Consider the following 5,982-nt stretch of genomic DNA (forward strand, 5'->3'; position numbering starts at 1 on the left):
CCCCCGTCAGGTAGGAAGATGCCTTTGTGCGTGCCGGAGACCCGCTGTGAAGGCCATAGAAGGGAAGGTTTAGAAGGAGTCAGCCATTCAGGACAGAGAGGGCCCTCGGTCCTGGCCAGGGCTGGGCAGTCACTCTACACAGGCCTTCTTTTTGTTCGACCTGGTGGTTGTAGCCTTCCTCAGTGTAAATACAACGTCTCCCAGCTCCTGAATGTGCTATTGAGTTGTTTACTCTGCTTCAAGCAGAGAAGCAATCTCTTTGGTATGTTTCAAGCACGCAGCCTTTCAACTGAGAGTTCTAAAGGCTTTTTATGGTTCGTCGTGATTATAATGGTAGGAGTTGCAAAGCCCGGCTGGGGGGGCTTGTCGTTAATGAGGTTAATGAGTATTACACTGTGGAATGCTTTCACATACCCTTGTTTTGCCTTGTCTGTTGGGGTGGGCTTAGGTTTCTTTTGGGATTGTGTTATACATTGAGTTACCATGTCACAGCTTCCAAGGAAAAGATGGGCCTTGATGTACCTGTTGCGGAGTTTCATATAGGGATCCATGGTTAAATTTCATATGGGTGTACGTGGTTAAACTGCATATAGTTGGTACCTGCATATATTGGTACCTGCCAATGTGTATTTTACAGGCTAATTTAAAACAATAGGTTCGTTGCTTTCGACTCTTAAGATCTGTAGGGTAGGCTGTGTTGCTGAACTAGCTGTCTAGTTAACAGGGGTGTGTGGAAAAGTTCTGTACTCACAAATTCTTTCACCCTGTGATCACCGAAACCCGAATTTCCGCTGAATAAATTTCCTGGCAGTGCTGCTTTGGAGTCATGTTTCCTTGAAACTTTGGACCCTGGCTTTTGAAAGTTGCTTTTGTACTTGCCCTCAGCCCTGCTGTGTTCTTTGAACCTTTTTGAATCTATTTCTATGCACTCTGAATCTGTTTTCTTGATTGGGGTAATTGTTGGCTATTTCAATGGCACTGCTTTGAAGACTTGCCTTTATAAGGATAAATTGGTTGACCTCTTGTTGTTTTCTCTTTTTCTTTTACAGCATTGTCACTGATGTTGCAGTTGGTGTGAAGGTAGGATGGGCGCTTGGCAAATAAGGGGGCAAATAGTAGATACAAAGTGAACCACTTTCCGCGTCAGTAATTTCAAGTTGTAAGATTTTAACTACTCATTGTCAGCTGATATTTAGTCAGCAGTATATGCTTTATTAACCAAAAATCCCTAGAGATAAATTACAGGCTCTACACAAAAGGCTTTGCTGGGCACTGAACTGTAAACAGTGGCACTAGATTAATGTAGTAGTGTCAGCTTCTTATTTTTAAAGCTTCATTTTACATACTCTGTTTTTTCAGAACAACACTTTCTCATTGTTGCATATTGACTGTAAAAGACATGTTTTCATCTATCCCCCCCATCCTCTTTCCGAAACAGTTACTACTGAAGTTAAAAAAGACACACAAATATGGGAGGTAGCATTTATGTAGACAGAGAAGGGGGCGTTTGCTCCTTTTTACTACTTATTTCTCAAGTTGCTATGAATTTGTCCTATTTATTAAAACAAGGGAGGAGCTTCCAAATCGTTGTTAATTTACTATTTACTTCACTTCTGTGTCCAAATCTGTTGTGGGAATTAGATCAGTACTTTGTAGAAGCAGACTGAGAAATAGTGAGGATGCAAAGATAATATAGGACAAAGGAACTTGAGGTTATATTAATGAATGCATGCAAGCAGTTCTGTTTCAGTAGAAGAAATGTGGACGTTTTCCAGTGTATACAGTTAAGTCTTCACATTGGTCCAGGGGCTTTGTGATACTACATCACTGCCTTACCACCTGACTCTGCTCTGTGTTAACTGCTTGGTTAGCCAGGTTTTGTCTAGTAAAGCTCTTTGGCTCACATTCAGCATTGGTCCTGCTGGATTTGGACTAGTTCTTATATAATACAACCAGCTTGCAGATACAGCAGCTATTCTGTCAGAATGTATGCCTGTAGTATGTTTCTGAGCAAGCTTGCTTCTGGGAGAAGCTATAAGAAGTCAGTTGCAGATTCTGGCCCCATCTGGCCCCACAGGTTCATGCAGTATTGAAGACAAGCTTAAAATCACTCTCTGAATCCAGAGGAAAGTGTAGTTCAAGTACATGGTGGGAGCTAATACCAATCAGAAACACAAACTGGCATGATTATTTCTCTGTTGATGGGGAGGAAAAAAGTGTTAAGTGATGAAAACTATATTTAATAGTTTGGAGGAATACCTGAGGAAGTTCAAGTCTTTCAGAAGTAAACTGCCCCCATAGTTTTGGGGCGAAACGATTTATAAGTTGCCCTCAGTCGTGTCCAATGAAGAAATAATTTCAGGTATACCATGGATTGCATAAGCCTTAAATTCTGACATTCTCACTTCAGGAGAAGTAAATGGATATAGTATCCCTTTCACTCATTGCTATGACTGACTTAGGAGAATTTGAGTGTTCATGAGGTATGCTGTGTGTAGTACGATACCGGAACCATATCTTCAGATACTAGACACAGTGAAATGAAGACATTTCAGGTGACATAACTGCTTTGTTGATTGTAGAAGTTGTATTAAGAATGTAATATAAAAAAGAAAGCAGGCCAGGTGTATCAGAGATACTGATTAAAATCAATACAAGGAAAAGCACATAAGTCTCAAAAAGGTGTGCTCTTTGCCGGGTAAAAATGAACTTCCTCTCTGGATTTTAAAAGGAATCAATCCATTTGTGCATGGAAGTAGTGGGAATCAATAGAAAAGGTGGTGGTTTTCTGAAGAAAGCCGTTAAATATGGGAGGAGTAAACTGGATTGTATTCTGGAGCTTCTGTAAGTATCTCAAGATACTAACAGGAATGGAAAATGGAATTCTTGCTAATTGAGGTATGCAGTTTGGGTAGCAGCCTGATGGGAGCTTCAGCAATGTTTCATGGAAAGCCATGTGAAGCATCTGCCTTTTATGTTCTCTGGTGACTGTTCACAGCTTTTGCTGAACTGATGCTTTACTGTTGAGGAATGCTTTATCTATAGGTGGTTTATAAACTACCAGGCCTTTTCTTGGCTGTTATCTTTTCTTTAGGGTGCTTTGGGAATGTGCAGGGAGCAAGTTTTGAGTCCAAGGAGTCGCATCAGCAGTGTTAATGCTCTTTTGACACCGCTTTTGTTGTGACTCGATAGCTCTTGGAAGCGGGTTGGGATTTACCTGTGTGAAATCAACTTGCCCAGGACATTTGTTTGACCTAATGCTTTCCTGAGGTTTTCTACCTACTGTATTATGCTGATCAGTTAGTTAGACAGCAGCATGTTTGTGATACAGTCAGTTGTACTTGGAGAAGGGGATTGTGACACGTGACACTTCTGTTTGGAAAATTTGCTTTATTTCATCATCAATCATGTCAACACAAATTTCATAGTTCTGTTAACTATTGGCTGGTTTCTCTTAAACAGCAAAGTGAACGTGTTACCTTTTTACACCCGTTTGTAAAAGAGTAATAGTAGAAGTTAACTACTGTAGTCTGGGAATTGTCTGCATTATAAAAGGGCTTTGGGGACTGCATGTGGGCAAGGCAAGCATAAAGTGAAAGGAATGCTTGCTTATCATGTTTTATTAACAGTTTTACAGTCTTAGGCTTACAATGAGGCTGCTAAATTTGAAGCTATTACCATTTATTTGTGCTGTTCGTGATTTGATTTAAACCATTTTTGTTCATCAGAGTGTTGAATGTTCAATCTCGGGTTTATTTACGTGTTGAGTCACCAGAAATTAATGCCAAAAGCTGAGGAAAATATAAAACTCAAAAATGGAGGTGGAAAAAATGACACATACTCTTTGGAAACTTGGTTCACGCAGAGTAAATGTGGGGATTTGCACAACTCAAAATGCATGCTTCCAGGCTAAAACCTGTCAGAGGAGCAGTGTGCTTTAATTTCTGAAGGCGTTAGAACATGTCAAAACCCAGTAATCTTCTAAGCATATGTGAAATAATTCATATTTGATTTGGTCTTTAGTGACTTGGTTTGCTTACCTAGAGTTCATGGAGGCAAGGAAGCAGCACTCTGCACAGTTTACCCCTTACGTTCCAATTTCCAAAATAATGGGAAAAGAATGAGCTTTAGCTTTGGCTCTGATGTTACTTTGGGAATTCCTCTTGTATAGAAGCAGTTTGTGCAAAGTGTTTGTGAACAGAAGAGAGCTAAAGATTCCAGTCGTGATAATATATTGCATAGCTCATAGTCTGTTTGAAATGACCTGCTAGTTACCTGCTAATCTCAAACTTCTCATTGCTCACTGGCTATATTGGTTTGAGTATCAGAATCTAATAACTGTAGCTTGAATTGCTGGCTTGTGTTCTCTTTGCAGCTGTGATGTTCTCTTTACAGTCATGATACTTTAATCTCGATAAGTAAACTGATTTGGCACTTGGAGTGCTAGAGCCTTTTTCAACTGTTGAAGTGAACGTATGAAGTATATAATGTAGCTTTTCTCTGGAGTAATTAAAAGAATCTTTGGAGGGGTATAAAATGTGATGTAAAGAAGATAGATCACACAGGTGCAGGAATAACTGGTGGAATTTTGGTGCCTATTGAAGGTGATATTTCTCTTCTGCTGTATTGCAGTGGGTGCCACTTCAGTCGGATGTATCATCTTTCTGCTGCATGGCAAGCACGGTTGTGCTGTAAATGGGGACTGAACAATCCAGTGACTCATTTACTGTATGTGCATTGCACATTTCATGTGCAGTGGCTGAGGTGTACTTGTGCCTGCTGGGAAGAAAAGAAGCAGTCATTCCTTCATGAATGTGTTATTTGGTATATAGCAGTTGGGAATTCACAACGTTGTCAACACTGCTTTGGGCTGTGCTGGCCAAAAACTGAACTTCAGCTTGGCAAGTGTGGACAGCCCCAGCTGTAGCTAGGAGGGAAAACCTCAGATATTCCTGTAAACATAGTTTTGTAATGTCTAAAGATGTGGGAATGGCCTTTCTCCCCCAAAGGCAGGGCATTGGCCTTTGCATTATGCTTAAGAGAAGAAGCAATTCTCGGTGTGTTTGTAGTTGGTTACATTATGGTTGGGTAGAAGATGCCAAGAAGTCTTCTAGTAGTTTCTGGTAGGTTTCCAAACAGTAATGTGTCCCAAAGTCCCCCTTTTTCAAGGTTGCTGAAATTTAACATTTAACTTAAGAAATGAGAAAATACATGTAAATAGCTTCTTCCTTTCAGTTTCTTCTTTTTCTGAAACCTGTTTACCTTCGCTGTTATAATTCTAGATACTTAAAAAACGTATGGAGTGGTAGGATAGAAAACCTGGTTGGCTCATTCATACAGACAAATGCCATTTGAAAGTCTGTTCTATTGTGTTTAAACTATTAGAATGATACATTTGAGCTATCTTTGCATGTCTGATATAATTACTAGCAGATTCCTAGTAAATTAGACAAAGAGTCTGCTGAGGGCAGTGACATGAGAAAAATGGGTTGGTTGTGAATTAGATGAACTATTTTAGTTTTGTGTTAGCCAGGATAATGTTCTTAAATCAAATTTGGTGTTCAGTAATACTTAGTTGTAGCAAGAAGAGACAGCAAAAAGTGTGCAGGACATTCTAGCAGTGAAGTGGGAATGAAGCGTGACCATGTTTGGAGGTTCAGAACTGGCATCTGGATTTGTCTTTTCAGCAGTGGAACATGTCCTTGGTGACAAAAACGCCCCAACTTCTTACAATGAAACATATCTGCTCTCTTTTTAACAGAACTTCTGTAAATTTGCCCTGTTGAAAATGACTTTCCTATTTATTGCCTGATCAGTTTACTCCAGTTCTTTTTTCTTGTAGCTTTTTCGTTTTCTTCTTCATGCTCATTCTGCCACTGTGTAATATATCTGTAAAAATGAGAGCAAAATGGAGAGGAAAGAAAAATGTTGAGAATTAGCGTGCTCTGTAGCAAGTATGCATCAGTGTAGGGAGGGTTAGGT

The 5,982-nt window shown here is 39.8% G+C and overlaps 1 protein-coding gene across 1 annotated transcript in view; it reads left to right on the forward strand.

Moving 5' to 3' along the window:
* Positions 1-1,051: 1,051 nt before the first annotated feature.
* Positions 1,052-5,982, forward strand: part of PTBP2 (polypyrimidine tract binding protein 2) — a 42,108-nt gene continuing 37,177 nt past the window's right edge. The window contains exon 1 of the mRNA XM_010013481.1: positions 1,052-1,080. The gene's annotated coding sequence lies outside the window, so the exon portion shown is untranslated. The remainder of the gene's footprint in view (positions 1,081-5,982) is intronic.

This window comes from Nestor notabilis, unplaced genomic scaffold, assembly GCF_000696875.1.
Source record: "Nestor notabilis isolate BGI_N333 unplaced genomic scaffold, ASM69687v1 scaffold23450, whole genome shotgun sequence".
Lineage (NCBI taxonomy): Eukaryota > Metazoa > Chordata > Aves > Psittaciformes > Psittacidae > Nestor > Nestor notabilis.